Raw genomic sequence first — 20,074 nt, forward strand, 5'->3', positions numbered from 1 at the left:
GGAAATTCATCCCACATGGTGTTCATGGACCTAAACTTGCTAATGACAGAAATCTTCAAAACACATGCACATATTATCACCACCACAGCAGTGCACACCTCCTCCAAAAGTCACAGGTCCAGGAATGAACAGAAGTCAAGCCAAAGTCTGCTCTCACCTGCAAACATCTGAAGATGAGCTCTGCCTTCCTTTAAGTCCCTGAATCAGGAGAACTAAGTCATCATGAACTGCTTCTGATCACCACTCAGAGAAAAATGGGAGAAACTCTCAGAATGGGAAGAATGATGGCAACATCCAGAGAGAAAGAAGGAAAAGGATAACAGGAGCCAACACACACCACAAACGCAGCCACTAAAACAATACTAATTAATGGAAGGAAGAAAATCAACATAAGTCAGTCCAACCACTTGGAATAAGAGGTTTAGGGTTAGAAATGAAAGGAAAGCATGAAAGGAAAGTTGACTCCATAGATTACAAATAAGAGTGTGGGCTATACTGTGATCCTGGTATTTATACAGCACCTGCTGTATGTGCCACTATAAGCCAAGGCCTCCTAATACATTTCATGTTGCTCTGGGAGGGAGGAATTCCTTTTAACTCATACCAATTTAGTTAGCAAGGAAAGTGCCTGGCTGAGACTTTGATATAGAGAGGTACTTAATAAATGTTTTATTGAATGGTTGTGGTCTGATAAATTCAGGAGACAGGGAGACTATGATCTCCCTTGATCTTAACACTGCACTTCTATTAATTCAGCTTAGGCATATAGCTTTTTATCCAGTGTGTCATGGAACTGGCTCTAATTGACTGTGCTGCCAAGCTGAGGCTCTGCTATCCTACACCCCTGCAAATTAATCTTCAATGACCATTCTCAGCTACCAGATCACTCCTATCCACATTCATCTTTCGGCTTCAGCCCATCATCTTGGCCTGTCAACAACATGTGGAATCCTGCCCTCATCATTCAACATACAAACACTTTCTTTTCAGCTTTGAGTCATTTGGAAATATAAAATATCTGCCTAATGTAATTCTATCCTAGCCACTGATATGCACAAATAAGACAAGGAGAAGAAAGGTCTTCAATATACTGGTGAAGGAAACTTCCTTCCTTCTCTCCCACAATTGGCATTAGTATAAGAGCTTTAGATATAGTTAAATATCCAGCCATAAATCAACCTGTTAGCTCATTTAACCCATGCAACTGCCTGTTGACTACAGGAGTTTTATAAACCATTTTGTCAGATACCTGGCTGGGTATCATGCACAACAGCCTTCAGGCTGTTACAATATGATGATCTAATCATAAAGGGAATTAGAGTTGGTTCTACATGACCAGTTCATGATGAACTCATTCTGCTCCCAGCAATCCCTGCTTCCTTTTCTACTGCCTCACAAACCATCTGTTTGATCATTCAGTGTGCAACTGTACCATTCACCAGTGTCAAATTCACTAGCATGTAGCCTCTAAAACAACCTTTTTCCTCTTTTGAAAACTTCAAAATCTGCCTACAGTCAGTCTTCAGTCATCTCTCCTCTGTCTATCCAACAAATAAATATTTAAAGAATTCCTAACATGGGGCTCTACATGGGCATTTGACGTGCAGAGTGAAGTAAGTAGACAGGGTTGCTGTTCTTGTGAGTTCAAATGAAGATTGCCGACAACTGTGGGAGAATCAATGGTATGCTTCACGGGGTCTATCTTTGGGAAAGCAGATCAGAGTTAGCAAGTCTAGCTGAATCTTTCTGGAATTCTCTTTCTGTTTCACTCTCATCTCCCCTGCTCTGATCATACAAACCAAGGAATTTCTCTCTCTTCTCTGGCACATCTAAGTAAAATAATGAGACAATTGCCAGCAACTACTGAGTTGGAATGTTTATTGGGACAAATCTTAAAGGGTTTTTGCTCTCCACATCAGAACACTGTTTGTTATAATCCACTATAGAGATATAAAGGGACAGTACAAGGCAAAAAGAAAAAAAGATGTGCCCAATGCTAATGAAGAACATACTGGAAACTCATACATTATCCAAACCCAGTAAATGACTCTGCTAGATGACCAGCAATGCAAATCAACGCAGGGACATAACGACCCACTGTCATGATCCTAAAGCAACACTAGACACGCAGCAAATACTTGCACAAGATGAACTGTCTTATAGCCCCTTCACCATTGTGACTTTTAGTTCCTCTAATTAAAAAGTCAAGGTGCCTCTGCCCTCCTCTTGGGACTGGGTTGAACATGTGGCTTTCTTTAGCCATCACAGTGCAGTGGAAGTCCTATGTACAGGATCTGAATATAGGCCTCATGGCCTTTTTCTTTCTGCTTATGTTCCGGTACCACCATGAAAATATGCCTGGACTGACAGGCTGGGAACAGAAACCAATGGAGAAAAGCATACTTTACAAAACCAACCCAGCTCATCCTACACCTAAGCCAGACTACACCACTAAACGCCCTTGACCACAGACCTGTAAGCAAACCCAGTCAACATCAACAGAGCCTCCCTGTCTACAACCACCTGACTCAAGTCACTGAGCAGTGGAAGTGTATTTGGTGTGTAACCATTGTTTTGGCTATATAAAATTGTCTCAGTGGTAGTGCTCAAATGTAAGCACAAAGAGAAAGGAAGGGGGAAGCATTTGAATAGCAAATCTATCATGGAATTTGCCACTTATATGGCATGCATCCTTGTTACTGACATATTATTCTTGTGCCTAAGGCTACTTATGTTATATATGAACAAAAGAAAAAATGTGCCTTTGGTGTATCATAAATATCTTAAGGATGATTATACACCAGACAGAGGGAAAGAAGGAGGTTCAAAAGTGGCATTTCTGTACCCCATGGAGAAACCAGCACCATAGATTTTATTCTTAAAAGTTACAGCAGACTCACAAAATGGATTTCATCTAAGCCTGGGAACCTGAGTTCATTTCTACCGACTGGCACTGGTTTCCTGCCTTGACTCCCACCTGAGGCCCCAATCCCCTCCTTTTATTCTATTGCTCATAGCAAGATCATTCTCTTTGGCAGACAAGTCAGAATTCCAATAGCAATCGAGTAGTTCTACTTTCTCTCTCTTCTGTTAAAATCTCCCCCTAGCAGTCCTGTCCTTATTCATCCATTACCCCTTCTCAAATAGAAGTGAAAAGCTCTTTTCAGTTGTCTTCAGGATGTTTCTGAGAATGTGGGCTCTTTGGGATTTGGGATAGAGCATGGTAGCTGAGAGCACAGACTCTGGAGTCAGTCAGACACAAGCTGTGTCCCAGATCTGCCACATAGGAACTGTGTAACCATGGGCAAGTTCCTAACATTTCAGAACTTCAATTCTCCATTCTATAAATGGGATAAATTACTATCTTCATCTCAGAGGGTTGCTGTGAATATTAAATGAGAAAATGTAAGAAAATTGCTTAGTGCAGTTCCTGATATAGCAAGGGACCCACTACCCAGCAGCTGATTTGATTCTTTAAGCTTAGGTGGAGGTAAGTGGGTATTTTTTTAATCCTTTACCATTTTTTCTGCTACTGATGTACCCTGTTCATAATTGGACTTTTCAGAGAAATCCACACACACATAGGAGGCTACCAATCAACATTCTCCTTCTAATATTTATAAGGTTCACTCTGTCCAATCCTAAAGGAAGGGCACTGATAAACTGAACTGTAGATCCCTGGGCAATCGGAAGTGGTGCTCTTGTAAGCAATCCTTTACAACAAGGATTTCCAGAAGCTGCCAGAAACTGGAAGACAGGCATAAAATGATTTTTCTCTCAGAGCCTCTAGAAGGAAACAGCCCCCACTGATACTTGATTTTGGACTTCTGACCTCCTATAAGAAAACAAATTTCTGTTGTTTCAAGTCACCCAGTCAATGTGTAGATTAAATTTTCTGTTGATACTACAAACCTAGGATGCAGAGGTCCAAGCAACTCTTAAACAGGAATTAGATCATGTCATTTTCCAGCTAAAACCTTTCCAGCAGCATCATATGAATCTCGGGTGAAATTCACACCTGTACACCCTTTACTCTGCATTATCCAGCTCTGTCTCTCCAGGACACACATGGCATCTTCTGGTCCAACCTAGCTGTAGCTACTCTATTTCTTTTCCCCAAATATACCAAGTTGACCTCAGGACTTTCTGGACATGTTTCCTCCAGCCTGCCCAGGACTAGCTCCTTCCTATCTATGAATCCTTTACAAGGAAGGTCCCAACTTATAGTTCACAGGGTTCATACAGATCATTTGGGACACTTGCTAAAAACAAAAGCTTCAAGGTACCTTGACCATAACTGACTCAGAATTTTACAGAGTAGGTGCTGCATTTGAAAACCTCCAGATGAATCTCAAAAGTAGGAAATTTGAACAATAACAAATAAGCAGCTCAAATCTTGATTTTAAGCTGTTGACAACTTCAAAAATCCCACCCAGCCTCTTTAGCTTATTAAATTGTAGTAACTGCCCAGGACAAGAAACCATGCCTTGCAGAGTGCAGGTAGGCCAGTGTTCTAAAGGTCTAAAGCATTAGGACAATAGTTCTTTGAGTATAAAACTAAGTAAAGACCATTTACATTAAAAAAAGGAAATCCAGGCTAGTACCATGGTATGGTAGGTTGAGCCTTTGCCTGTGGTGCTGGCATCCCCTATGGTGCCAGTTCATGTCCTTGATGCTCCACTTCCATTCTAGCTCCCTGCTAGCCTGGGAAGGCAGAGGGCCCAGGAGGCTTGGAAACCTGAACCCATGTGGGAAACCCAGAGGGAACTCCTGGCTCTTGGCTTCAGATCAGCCTAGCACAGCCCATTGCAGCCATGTGGATGGAAGATTCTCTCTTTCTCATCTCTTCTCTTTGTGATTTGGCCTTTTAAATTAAAATAAGACAAATCTTTAAAAAGAGAGAGAGAATCAAAGAGAAGGAGGATACATAAACTGTTATGACATCCAGATTGCCAGGCCACAAGCTAGAGACTGAAATACAATCTTTGAGAACAGGGCCAAGAATCTGACTTCTGAGGTAACTTCTTTCTCAGGGACTCCTTTTTCTGCTGACATCTGAGAACTCCAGACTGGTGTCACAGAGAGGGACCGTCTAGGATCTGCAAGAGCTCAAGAACCTCAACCACAAACAAGTCATCTAGGTAAGAAACAGGCTGAGGACATAAACAGTCATTTTTCAAAGTACAAAATACAAACAGCCAGTAGACACATGAAAAGATACTCAGGATCAAGGCACTGAAACTAAAAACCGTAGTGAGGTCTCAACTCACAGCAGTTAAAATGGTTATCAACCAAAATATCAAAACATAACAGACTGGCAAGGATGTGGGGGGAAGGCACATTCTAATACACTGTGCAAGGAAATGTACCCTAATGCAACCATATGGAAGATGGTATAGAGAGTCCTCAGAAATCAAAAAATAAACATACTATATCACCCACTATTTCACGCCTGGGAATCTACCTGATGAAAATAAAATTAGCATACAAGAGTTATGTGCACCTCCAAGTTCATAACAGTTCAACTCACAACAATAAGCCATGGAATCAAGCCAGATGTCCATCAATGGGCAATCGCATAAATTATGGTATACAGACACAACAGAATATCACTCACCACAGAAAAATAATGAAATTCTGTCTTTCACAACAAAATGGATACAGTTAGAAATCATTATGCTTAGCAAAGAAACTCAATCCCAAAACACAAATATATGCATTCCCTAACCTGTGGTAACTAATATACAGAGTAGAAAAAAATGCATATGAACAAAATTATCATTTTGAAATTTGATTATTATTTATAGTCCTTGTCTACACATTTGGAAAGCAATGATTTTTCTAATCTCTGCTTATTGAATTTTTTTACTTAGTCCATGGTTAAACTGTGCTTATAAAGCAAATTAAAAGTATACCCTTATAAAAATTAAAAGAAAAATGGGACCAGGAAGGGAAGTTTGTAATGAAGGAGGATGGGGGGGGGGATATTATCATGCTGTTAAGAGTAGACATAGTAAATACATGAAATTTGTTTTCTTTACATAAATAAAAATAATGAACAATAAAATAAACAAATAAATGACTACTTCAGGTGACCTAGACACTGAGATTGTCCCCTGCAGACTGGGATTTGTGTCTGGAATCAATTTTAAGGCTACCATCCCTGATTCCAATTCCTAGGCTGAACTCTTAAAATCTCTTTTCTCAAAGCCTACTGGAGAAAAGGTAGAGCAGGCTGTCAGCCACTGCCTCCATCTGGAACCTCTTTGGAAGGTCAGTCCTGCCTATGAGGATCCTAGCTAGGACAGAAAATGCTGCACCTTCAGGAAAGACCCCAGACCATGCAGGAGTCCATCCTAACTCTCCTTGTACAACTGGATCTCTCCTTCCTTTTCTGGGAAGTGGATGAGTCGAATCCTAACACCTTCTATCCAGGATTCCTGAAGGTTTCGCTTCATGAAAATCACCAATGAACACACCTCCTTTATCCTCGTCAAAGACTAAGGATTCCAACAGGTCCTCCCCTCTCTTTCCTAACCCATCTCAACCATTTTCCACAGTGTAGAAAAAATAAAATAAAACCAACCAAACATATAAACAAAACTCTCTCTTTAAACAATATCTGCGGTCTGACACGATAGCCTAGTGGCTAGAGAGTCCTTGCCTTGCATGCACCGGGATCCCATATGGGTGCCAGTTCGTGTCCTGGTGGCCCCACTTCCCATCCAGCTCCCTGCTTGTGGCCTGGGAAAGCAGTTGAGGACTGTCCAAGGTCTTGGGACCCTGCACCCACATGGGAGACCTGGAAAAAACTCCTGGCTCCTGGCTTAGGATTGGCTCAGCTCTGGCTGCTGAGGCCTCTTGGGGAGTGAATCAGCAGACTGATCTTCCTCTCTGTTTCTCCTCCTCTCTGTATATCTGCCTTTGCAATAAAACAAACAAATCTTTCTAAAAAAAAAAAAAAGAATATATGAGCATGTCATTTTCCTGCCTAGAATCCATTAATAACTTATTCATGTTTCCTAGGATTCAAGTCAAAACACTCAGTCCATAAGAACTGTCATCACAGCACCCACATTCATCTCAGCAGCCTGTCATTTCCCACTCTCTGCTTTCACCACTCTGTCTCACACGGCATCATTCTCCCATTTTTCTAAAGAGTTGAACTCCTCTCTTCAGGGCCTTTGCACATGCTATTCCCTGCCTGAAGTGCCCTTTCCCTTGTTAATTCTAACTCATCCTTAGAGCTCCGTTTAACTATCACTTCCCAAATCACTTTCCCTCCCCACAAAGGAGCTCAGGCCTCATTAGTTTCCTGCATTGGTATCTTGATAATATTTATCAAATGTGTGGTGAACTCATTATGTGCATAATTATGTGTTAAGTCTCTACCTCCTCAGTAGGCTGTGATCACCACAAGGACAATGATCGTCTCACTCACCATTATATTATATTCCCATGGGACCTGACACATAATAAATAATAATAAATATTTGTTGACCATAATGACAAAAAAGGTCAAGTAATAAAAAAAAAGTTTTCATAAGACCCTATTCCCGTCTAGAGTAGTACCATGAGGAACTAAATCTGGGTCACTAAATCTTTAGACTAACATAAACCAACTTAGGCAAACTTTCTGATCTGCTTTCGACCTGTTCACAAGTTCAAAAGGGTAACAGTTAACAATTGTATTTGAGATTTTTTGCATGACAAAGGATTTCTTATACCAAAAAAAAAAATTCCCTGAAAGGTGTCTTTAAATATTGTGTTCCCTTCGGTGCCCATAAGCCATATTAAGAGCTCATTAGTTATCTGCCAGGGAGGCTAGAACCAAGAGGCAAGTCATAAGGATGGTTGCCAAGGGAAAAAAAAAATGATGATAAATCAGCACTTAAAAGAAAGTGTAAATCATGGAGGAAGGAGGACCAATTTATAGAAGTATGATTTGTACATAGCTTATCAGGAATTCTATTATCCTGAAACATGCTTGAAGGGGATGAAAAGACTGTGAACTTGGTACCACGTCTCCACCTTTCAAAGGAATCCTGCTCTCCTCCTCCTCCTTGGACTCTTCAAAGCTTTGGAAGGTGTCTGTGAACACTGCCTTGGAACCGCAGCATGGTCCTTTCCTACCTCAACAGTCACCCAGCGCTCTGTCAACCTCCATCACTTGCATTTGGCAAAGACTCACAGCTTCAAAACGGACAAAGGGAAGACTTCAGGGTTAGACGGGCCAATGAAAAGCAGAGGATCCTATGCAGCTGGTTAGAGAAGCAGATTTGACTTTGTCTCATTGGTCTTATTTTACAAATGGTAGCAAAATCTGAGGAAGTGTCCATACTACAAAGGTCTGGGTTGAAGTTCTACTGTTGCCTATGGTATGGCCATTGCCATTGTCTGTTTATATATTCAGCTCCTCTCTAGAATGGCTCCACCAGAACCTGGTATGAGGAAGTACACTGCGTCCAACAGCCAGAGGTGTGTTACAGCCACCTGTGAGAATCAGCTGTCTCTGCCTCTTCCTACCAATTGACTCCCCTCCCCAGACTAGGACCTGAGCTTACAAGGACTGCTGTGTAATCAAACACTTCCTCGCTCTCCTTCACACTGCATCCTCATCTTCTTTCATGACCCCCAGCACTTTCCTCTGAAGGGCAACCCTCACTGTCCATTGGTATGGTTGTACTTTTATTCCCTCCTCAACTCTAACTTCTCCAGAACCTTGAAGACGGGGCCATGTCTGGACTATTTTTACTGCTACAAAGCTCAACCCAGCACCTGGCTCATAGAAAGAATATGATAAATAACCAATCTGCAACTGAGTGAATGCATTATTTTTACTACCAGCACTCATGACAAAGTAAAAGAGAGATAAAAGAATGAAAACAACAAACAGTCCCTACAAAATCATGAAAAATCACAATATTCTGCAGCAGTGTATCTAGCCATCAAGAAGCATAAATTGGACAGAAGAGGAAGTCCTCCTTTGTGACTTCTATGATACTCATTATTAATAGTATCCAGAAAACACTTTTCCCTCTTCTTCCTTTCCTATGTTCCCCAGCTTTGAGGCTGTTCCATTGCTTGCATCCCCATCGCTGTCTGAACCCATGGATTCTACCTCCACAGTTCCCACCAACTGCAGATCAAAAATATTTCTTTAAAAACTACTTCTGTTTCTACTAAACATATACATATTTTTCAATTATTCTCTAAAAATATGGAAGTAACTACATAGAATTTACATTGTATTATGTGCTATAAGAAACCTGGGGATGACTTAAAGAGTGCAGAGAGAAAGTGTGGGTTGTGTCCAAACCCAATGCTATTCTACATACCAGCCTTGAGCATCCACTGATCCTTGTGTCTACAGAGGTCCTGAAACCAATCCCCAAAGAAGCAAAGTAACATGTGTATATGCCTATTACAAACCATGAAAAGTGAAAGGATCCCAAAATGTATCAGTAATGTGATTTCAAAGTGCACCAGAGGAGGGGGGGTTGAAAGGAAATTTTGAATAACTGTGGCCAGAATTGACAATGGGTAAGTTCATAGGAGTGATCTCATCCTGGCCACTCCAGTGCAAGGGAAATGCTTTGTTGTGTACATAATAAAATATGAATACCAAAATGGCAATTCACACCTAACCATGAAGTGGTACTGGAGGCGGTATTGCAATAGGATACCTCCACTCTGAAAGTTTTATTTCCCATTCTGTGAGACATTGTCAAGCAAAATTCTATTTAACCATGACACAGGATCCATGTCTTTATAGTTGAGATTATCCAATTAAGTCAGGTAAGATTCCCCATCTTGGTCTGTCTCAGTCAAAAATTTAAAGGACAATCAAAACTTTGAGCTTGAAAAATTGTCAACATTTCAATGTTTAGTCATTTGAAAATACAGCTGCAGCCAGCACCTCTCCCCTATCATAACAGAGGAGAGCGGGGGTGGAGGTACCATTTTACCTACTCCTTTAACCCAGCCTGTTAACTAGACGTCTGCATGTTGGCTGCGCAATGATAATCACGACCCTGAGGCCCTACAATATTGGGAAATGTCTTCTGAAGCATCAAATAGAGATTAAATTGTCTTGCCTGTAGTTGCAGCATTAATTTAAATTACAATTCTTTGGAAAATAGTACTGGATTATCAGTTCTCACAGGACATGGAATTTTATCTCAGGGTGACTCTTTATGAGCCAGAGTAAACAATGATCCTCGACATTGGTTTTCTAGGTCTTTACAGATGTACAAGACTCTATCTTTTTTTTTCTTTTAACATTCTACTGAATATAAAAACCACTAGCTACTTTGGAATGAAATGTCGCAGTTTTCAAGCAAAATTTGCCCACAGTTCCTCATCTGATGCCCATAACCCTTCAGAAATGTAGATGAGATAGAACATTAGGGTAAGGTCAGTGCCTCCCAATTCCATTTTTGTCTCACACTATGTGCTTCCATTTCTACCTTGCAACACTGTTTTGGAGGATTTCCCTTAAGCTTTTAGAGACCATTTTCCCCATATGGCTGGAGAGCTGAAAATGCAAAGGAATTTATATTCCCACACACCATTCTAGTTCTAACCAGCAACCAAAATGCAAGAAGGCGGAAGGTCCAGTCCCTGGCCTCAGACTGAGACCAGGTAAAGCCCAAGCCACCTTCTAGAATTCTCCTGTGAATTCAGGGCAGAGCCAGTCTTAAGGATTTGTCTGTGATCTCTCCAGTCTTGCTCTGCTGTCTCCCTTTCTCTCACTTCTCTGCCCTGGGAGCACTTGCTTAAGGAGTTACTCAAGTCTGAAGCCACAAATCAAAAGTTACCCCTGAAGAATTCAGCCTAAAACTTAGGGATACATACTAGTTTTTTACAAATGGAAGAATGGATACAGAAGAGTAAATTTGATTTGTACAAGATCACATACTCTGAGTCTAGATCCCAGGTCTCCTCATTCATCAGTCATTCAATCAATATTCATTATGTACCTGCCCCTGTGCTCAGAATAAGAAACAGAGAGGTCCCACTCCACCCACACATGCAGGCTTGTGAGAAGGACAAGTCTTGCCATAGTCTTTTTAGCCTTAAGTTTTTCCAACATAAAGGATCCTGAAATAAATGGCTCCATCATTATGCCTTTTCAGGCTGATTGCGTCAAGACTCCACTTGAAGGCAATGAACATCCATAAATGTTTCTACTGAACACCACACATCACTCAAGGTGTTGGAAGTCTAACCAACTCCTTTTTTCCTGCATAACAGGGCCCCACATCCACACCACTACTGGGAAGAGAGACAGAAATAAGAGAGTATGAGAGAAGGATGGGGTTCAATGGGGTCTGCAATAAAGAATCAGAGAGGAAATAGATGACTGGGCCTCAGAAAATTTCGCACAGGCGGTAGCATCCCTGTACTTGGTCACCATCACTTTTCTCAGCAAGAGCTGCACCCACCCTCTTTGTGTCACAAGAAATCCCCACACTGGCAGTAGTATCACCAGCACATGGTAGCCTAGTGATAGGAATCTCTACCTCCCTGAACTTTGTTCCATTTTCCCGAAATTCAGAGAGCAGAGGTTACCTAACTTACTACAACCCATCAAAAGGCAAAGCTTGTACCTGATTCCCAACTTCACATTTGGAGAATTACAAGAGAAGGCAAAGGAGAATCTTCCCATCAACACTCACTTTCTCACAGTAGAATAACCCACTCTGCTAAGTTAGGCTGAGCAAATGACTAAACATTAAAGTAAATGAAATTCTCACTCAAAAATGAAAAAGTAGAATTAAGTCTTGTATCACAAAGAAATAGCCTGGAAAAAAAGGAGAAAAGCCTTAAAATGAGATGGAGCATTAAACAACATAAATGTTGTAAAATTCTAAGATGTGTCTGCTAAGGAGGAAAAGCGAATGCCAGAAGATGCTGGAAGTCATCTGTATGTGCTTACCTTTGTCTTCCTGGCAGTTGCACTGCAGTCTCTCGGTACCACTTGCTGGAAAGGAACAAAACAGAAGATGTAAATAAGGCAAGAAAGAGGCTTGGTAGAATGTTCCTGGTATACAGCAGTACAGGACTTGGAGCAGGCCTTTTCCTAAGCATCAGAATAGCAAAATGAGATAGACACAATCTTTAGGATATATACAAACAAAGGAAAATTGGAGGATGCCACAAATTACAAAGAGGATGTACTAACTTCATATAACAACAACAAAAAAATCTCATTAGTCTACCTGAGATTAAACTCTCAGAAACACATGGGGAAGAGAAACAGGCAGCCCTCAACACGATTGGGAGATAACACCATGAAGTGACGGCTGAAGCTAAGGAATACTTCTTTCCATTAGAGTCCCACCTCTGGACTCACCATTACCAAGCCCAGAAGATGCACATTCTCTTGAGGGGAGGCTTTCTCTTGGCACAGAGTTGTAGGAAGTTCTCTTCTTTTGCCACTCTAGCCTCCAGAAGACATTGTCTTTGGGTCTAGATGGGGAAAACAATCCCTCTTGGGGCTTGAAAGCCAATTTAAACACAAAGAGATTATGGGAAAGAAATAAAACTCCACTGAAATCTTCCCCTGCATGTACAAGCCCTCTCCAGTGTGATCTCAGGCATTTCATGGCTTGTAAACAAAGAAAAAGAAGTGGTGATGATCATGCCCCTCTCCAAGGTTTGTCGACGCCACCAAATGCAGATATATCTAGAAAGGAGACTTTTTTTAACTCCCAGAACTGTGTACATGAAGCAGGCTCCAATGAGAAGCTGTGTAATAGCAGTACTCTTCAGAGCACAGGGTCTGGAGAGATGCTAGAAGCACAAAGAAGCCAGAAACAAAACTCTCCTACTCCTACCATAAGTCATCTTTTACTTCTATCAAATCAGAATCCTCTGGAGGGCTAGTTACAGCAGGCTCCTAAGTCTCAAGCCAGCCTACCTGACTCAGTAGGTCTGAGGTAGAGGTCAAAAATATGCTTTTCTAACAGGTTCCCAGATAACACTGATGCTGTAGATCCAGGGATCACACCTAGAGATACGCTGACCTCTACCTTCATTGAAAAGCTTTACAGGAGAAATGCAGCCTAAAGCTCACCATGACCTTGAACAATGCATTGCCCTCTTGGCTCCCACGTGCCTGAGATGAAGCCACGTGCTACATGATCTCTTACAACTTGAATATTCTGCCACTGTGCAAGTATCTCTCCATCTCCTGCATTTACTGTCTAACTCTCGCCGAGGAATAGAAGGAGACCAAGTGTACCAGTAATTGAGTGAAAAAGAAAAATTTATATCCAGAAGACAGAAAGAGCAAATATCACATTTTTCCCTACTGCCCCAAATTTTCTTCTATACTCTAAAGTACTCTCCTGACTTCAACTGATCTCCCCAGTATCCCAAACTTAGCAGACATTTAAAATAAAGAATGAACTGTTCGGTCATGTAAACATCCTCCCCATATTTCTCAGCCCCTTGGACTGTGATTCTGTGACTCGACAGTGACATCTCGTGGCCACAAGGTAAGTCCCAGGCCCTGAAAACACCCACCCATTCTTCGTAAAGAAGGCACTTAAAGGCGATGCCTAAGTACCCATAAATAAGCTCAATTACTAGTCTCCTAAATAGCATACCCTTACTATCGATAAGCAAACTTTTGTCTTGGTTCAATGCAAAAAAACATTAAGGCCTCTGACTCTTGTTTTAGATCTCTATTCACTGACCCATTTGAAAGACTAAGACCCTTAGGAGCTAGCAACCCCTCTGTTGTTGATGCCTCTTAACTATGTTCATTTTTAAACTGTTTGGCTAAAGGGACGCATCAAAGCATTTGGCAAGGGAAAAAAAATACAGCCTAACTTTGCTTCCAACAATTTGATCTAAGCAAATAAATAAGTCATTTTCATTTCTAGTTTAACATAACAAGAATATTTTTACATGATAATTTGCTTTTAAAAATTCTAGCTGTGAAGTTTAATAACAGCACATGAAGCTGCCTGTCATTTCATATTTATGTTCCAATCTCATTTTTGACAGTTCCCAAGGGCTCTAGACTGTTCAGCTAAAAAAATTCTAGGCCACGTTTTCATAACAATGGGTAGAAAATTCAGCCCCAGAGGCAGGCAGGAAGAAAAAACTTCTAACAGGGCTTGAGATATAAGACGCTTTCTTTCCTCACTGCTTTAACACATTGTGGTGAAATGGTCAAGCAAGCTTTCACCTTTTGTCCACTAAATAGATGACCCGGTCATAGGTGCTTCTACCAAACTAGCAGTGTCAGGAGGGCCCCCGTGACAAGGCTTGGCTGATGGCCAAAGCAGCTAGTAGTGACTGAGTGCTTACTCTGTGCCAGGTACCATGCCCAGGTCATTCCAGACAACAGGCTGAGTCTCCATGACATCATCCAAAAGCACTCCATTTCCTAGCTGATAAGGGATAGTATAGGTTGGGCTTCAAGTCTGAACCCAGACACTTCATTTCAGATTAGAGTCTTTCCTGGCTAGGGCAAAGATGTTGGGTGAAGGTGACCAATTCCTTCCTCAACTCTTTAAAGCTCAGCTTCAACCTTCTCTCCTCCTTCTCTGCTCCCCTTATCACTACCACTCTCACCAACCCAGCTCCTTCCACTCACAGCAATGCTTTTTGACTGTGAAATCTCACCCTGGTTTTAGCCACCCCTATCCCCAGTCTACCTCATCTTGAATGGCTGGTATGAACATAAACATCTTAAAGATGGGCCTCATATTTAATGAAGCTATATTATCCCAGCAGCTGCATAAGCCACTGAAGGCATTCAGTGGCCAGGATATGTTCCCAGAATTAACAAATGAACAAACAGAACTTGTGAAATGAATTTCCACTCTGTAATAGGAAAATGGTCCATCCCACTAGAGTGATAATGGTCAGTGAGGATGATAATCAGAGAAAACACCCAAGGAATCCACTTGAGCTCTGCACCAGCAACGTCACTGAAAATCAGTGATTTCCTCACTGAGCCAGGCCACTTCAAGTCAGAGACAGGCATCATGGCACAAAAGCCACCCTCCTTTCTGTCCCTATTGTGGGACATTTAGAGGACATGCACTGCTCCAGCTCTCCTCCAGCACAATGTTTACCACCAATCCCCACTCCCACACAACTGCCTTATTCCTATCTCCTTATCTGTGCCTCATAAGAATGGGAACTCTCTGAAGACATCAGGGGCTTCTTGGTTTCTCTGCTACATCCTTGGGGTCCCTTAACACCTAGAAAGTACTCATTAAATATTTGTAATTATTCAGTCCTTAGTCAGCAGCACCTACAAAGAAGTGATTTGAAAAAAAAAAAAGAACTTGTGTCGCATTCAGAGCCACAGCCAGAGTTCATCTGTCTTTTGCTGAAAGAGTGATGTATGTGTGATCATATTTTGTAGATGCTAATTGTTGACAACATGATTCGGTGGCTCAACAAATTGGAACTGACACCATCAACCTGCTCAATCCATTTACAATCTTTCATCATCAATGCAAGGGACTTAGTCAACTGAGCAGGGCCAGCTTCTCTCAAGAGTGCAGTGTCTTGTTTCCTATTAGTGATGAGCATTACAAGTAAATAGATTGGCTTAGTGTGTTAAATTCCATCCAACAACCAGGCAAAAATCTTTACTGTAAGAAAGCTAATGTAAAAAAATAAAAATCTGACAAATATAGAGAGGGTGGACTTGAGTCACTGCATATTTAGTGAGCAGAAGTTTTGCTAACTAGTTTCTCTACCACCAGCCTTCAGATCTCACCATCCACATAGTACTCAGAATAATCTTTCTTTTTTAAAACCTTATTTATTTGAAAGAGACATAAAGAGCTCCTATCCATGGCCTTACCGCCCCCCCCCCCCCAAATGCCCACAAAAGCCAAGGATGAGCGAAGCCAAACCCAGGAGGCAGGACTTAAATTCTGGTTTGTTGGGACTCAATTTTGTGAGCAATCAGCTGTTGCCTCCATGGATGAGGGAACTGAAAACAGCCAGGAGCAACACCCAAGCACTCAGACATAGCATGCAGTTTTACATCCTTAGGCACATAACCAAAAGAATTAGAAACCAGGATTTAAGAAAGGTCTATACCTACAATGTCATGATATAGGAGAAGACGGTGTCTGGAAGGGGGAATACTGAAGGTGGAATGGAAAATCTCTGAGCCGATGGAACTGTATCATGAAAAGTAAAAATAAAAAAATAATTTTAAAAAGGAAGTAGATCAACCAGGACACAAACCAGAACAGATTAGTTTATATACCACCATACTGGATCTGATAAATAAATCTTTCTAAAAAAATTTTTTTAAAGAAAATCCTTTTGCATGAATATTTACAGAAGCACTATTCATAATAACCAAAAGATCCAGCAGTAAAGCAGCATCCAAAAGACAAACAAAATGTGGTCTATCCATGCAATGGAATATTATCCACCCACATACAGAAATTAAATACTGATCCTGATTTAGATCAAACTTAACACCTGAAACATTATGCAAGTGAAGGAACCGAGCCACAAAGTCACCATATGGCATGCTCCTGCTGACATGAAACGTCTAGAAGACGTAAATTCATAGAGACAGAAAGTAGACTAACGATTGCCAGGAGCTGAGGAGCCTGAGGGGAGAGAGATCATCCAGGAATGTGACTTCTCCATCATTTCTGCCTACTATATATTTTTAAACTGCGTCAAGATTTATTTCTCACAGCTGTAGAGGCTAAAATCTAAAGTCATGGAAAGAGCACGCTGAGTCCTGGGTGAGGGTCCTCTTCCTGCTATGTCCTTACACCCCCTTCCTTAATGGATACACACAGAGGAAAACTAATTATAGTCTTTTCCCATAGGGATAACAACTCCACAAAGAGGGCTCTACCCTCATAACCCCATCCAATTTTACTCACCACCCAAAGGCCCCCCCCCAACATCATAACACCAGAGTTGGACTTTACCAAATGATTTGGAGGGGGATGCAAACACACAATTCATAACAGGAGACACAACTTAGTGACATAATTTAAAATATCCTAAATTTGATTGTAATGATGCATAATCTTGTGAATATTCTGTAAGTCACTGAATTATATACTTTAACTATATAAACTATACACTGAGTGACTTATATGTCAATAAGACTGTTCTTAAAAATAAAGAATAGGTGACAATCAGGTGTTTGGTGCAGCCATTAAAATGCCACTTGGGGCACCTACATCCCATATCAGAGTTCTTGGTTTCAAGTCCTCATTCCTCTTATAATTCCAGCTTCTTGCTTTTGCTCACCCTGGGAAGCAGCATATTATGGCTCCCTGACACCCACACGGGAGACCTGCATTCAGTTCTTCCCAACACCTGGCTTCAACCTGGCCCCACCATGGCTTTTTCAGGCTATCAAGGAGTGAACCAGAAGATCAAATTGGTTTTATCCAACTACCTACTTCAGCTTTTCAAATCAATAATAAAAAAAATACATTATTAAAGGAAGAAAGAATGCATTAACAGCAGAGATAATAACCTCAAAATATCATGATTTAATATATATTAATGGAAGATATTTATAGAGCAGAACCCTATATCAACCCCATAAATCAACAGAATGCATTCAAATCCAAGAGAGCTAGAGTTGTTATCTCTTCTTGAGAGGTGACATTTGCTATTATTAAGTGTCTCTGCAACATTTAAAATGATGTGTCATTTATACCACTAAGTCTCAAGAACCATGTGCAGTAAGTAATATAATTTCTATTTTATAGATGAGAAAAATGAAGCACACAGAAGTGAAGCTGCTCATTCACAATCACTACCTGATCAGTGGGAGAGGCTGACTTTGACTACAAGTCTAATGCTCAGTGAGTAAACAAGATGCACCCCGGAAACACGAATGGCAATAATCTAGGGACCAAAAGACTGACTGGCAGACTCAATATCTTTAAAGCTTGCTACAGGGAAGAATCTTTGTAGAGAAGGACAGAAACTAGGACCATATACTAGTCCAAGACTTGGATGATAGCAGCAGGAAAGGTGATAGCAAGAAAGGTGTCCCAAGTGAAATCAAGACTTTTGGTCAACTGAACAGGCTGACAAATCTGGTTGAGGTTGTTCCAACAATCACTCAGGCTGAAAGAGCCACATATATTTTCATACTCAGGAAAAAAAATGGGGTAGCAAGAGCTATCAAAAATACCATCTGCTTCCATGGCATAAAGCAAAGTCTATAGTGTCTTTCTCAATGTGTGTCCCATGGAACACTGCTTTGACTTGGTGCTGCGAGATGATTGGATTGAGGAGAGAAGACTGCTTAAATAGGTTTTTACAACTGCTTAGAAAAGCAGACTAAGATCTCTTTGGTGAGGGCTTCTCCCTCACCTTCTACACTAAGCTAGTAGTCACTGAGACTCATCAAGAGGCTACAGTAGAGTGCAAACTCAGCAAATTTACAAGTATCTAGATCATTCTTGGGTTACACATAACATGGCCTCAGTGAATACATTGCATATTTTACAAACTGTGCCTTCTCTTTTCCCCTCTCCTCACTCCCTACCAAATACTCACATTTTTGCTTTCCGGAAGTCTTCCCAGAACACTCCAAATTGACTAAGCAGCTCTTCCTAAGAGCATACTTACAAGACATTTTCTGTTCCATGCCATGGCATTTGCATGTTTTATTTGTTAGCATCTGTTTCATTCTTCTTTGCTTGCAGCTCACAAGCTTGTTAATAAAAGGGTATCCCCAAGGTCAAGCACTCTGCTTTGCACATGGTGCTTGCTCAATAAAGCAGTGGTTAACTGAGTTATGAGTTTCCAGCCACCTCCTGTTAAAACTCCTTTGTCCTGTGGAGACTGCACACATAGTATGTCTCCATCAGTAGTGCCAATCACTGATTTGCCTGCTCACAGTATTCTTCAAGCCCTAGCTAAGGTTACTTGCTTCCCAACAATCTTGCTGCCTGTGGGGCTATATCCCAACTCTTCCTCTTCCCATTGCCCTTCCCCATGTCTAACCACACTGGACTGGGGAAACTAACCAAAAGGCAACTGATCCAGGGTCTCTATAAACACGGGCTGGACCAGTCACATGAGATTCTCTCCCTCTGTTTCAATAATCAAAATTAAGACTCACATAATTACAAACTCTTAACAAACAGGGAACTTTTGTTCAATACATTTGTCAAAATCTATAGCTTTTCTGGTCAATACTAACCATTAGCTATTTAAATGCACATTTAAATTAATTAGAATTAAAAATTCAAAGTTACATTAGCCACATGTGAGGACCCAACATCACGTGAGACAAATGGCTCCCATACTGAACAGTGTAGGTAAAGAGTATTTCTATCTCTGTAGAAAGTTTTATTGGCCAATACAGTCCTGTGTCTTTACAGTAAGGTTCAGTATCCTGTAACAATGTAAGTGCAATGTATGATTCTCTGCTTCTTGTAACCAAGAAGTCATCCTACCAGAATACCCATTACATGATTCAGTCCTTCATTCATTTAACAGCTAATTTGTATTGATGCACAAAGTATCTTTTGCATGCTAGGGATGCATTAGTGAATTCCTACCACTGATAAAACTGGGCAAAGAGCCCCTGGCTGGAGCCTTAAGTGTCTCACAAAGTGATGGCTTTTGCACATTTTCCCTTTGCTAACTGAACTTTTAGATGGGAATGCCAATGTTCCTGGCAACCTACTCCTAAGGTCCTCCTAAGTATACTAAGTGTAAGTATCCATTTGTGCCTTCTGTCCCCAAAAATCCTTTACCACTCTTTTAACTGGCCTGGCTCTTGCCCTGACTTTTTCCAGCATCCCATAGTTCTGTGCCCATGCTCCCCCGGCCTTCTTGGCAAAGACCTCGCCTTCTCCTTCCTTTGCCTGCCCTGCACTCCCATCTATGCCATCCTTACTAGGTGCCCAAGATTTCCCTTAACAGACAGACTTTCCAGTTTCCCTTTCCCTTTCCATGGCTGGAGCATGCTTGTTTGAGTTTTTAAGAAATAAATCAAGGTGATTATCAGTCCTTAAGTTATATGGGGCACCAATAATACATGATGCACTTAAGTCTTTTCAATGCTCAGCACTGTCTTAGA

The 20,074-nt window shown here is 41.1% G+C and overlaps 1 long non-coding RNA gene across 1 annotated transcript in view; it reads right to left on the reverse strand.

Annotated features, from left to right (window-relative positions):
* Nucleotides 1-11,939: 11,939 nt before the first annotated feature.
* The window catches only part of LOC121157880, a 56,754-nt gene continuing 48,619 nt past the window's right edge, over nucleotides 11,940-20,074 (reverse strand). The window contains exon 3 of the long non-coding RNA XR_005884109.1: nucleotides 11,940-11,986. This is a non-coding gene — a long non-coding RNA (uncharacterized LOC121157880). The remainder of the gene's footprint in view (nucleotides 11,987-20,074) is intronic.

This window comes from Ochotona curzoniae, unplaced genomic scaffold (assembly GCF_017591425.1).
Source record: "Ochotona curzoniae isolate NIBS_2020 unplaced genomic scaffold, NIBS_Ocur_1.0 contig_3622, whole genome shotgun sequence".
NCBI lineage: Eukaryota > Metazoa > Chordata > Mammalia > Lagomorpha > Ochotonidae > Ochotona > Ochotona curzoniae.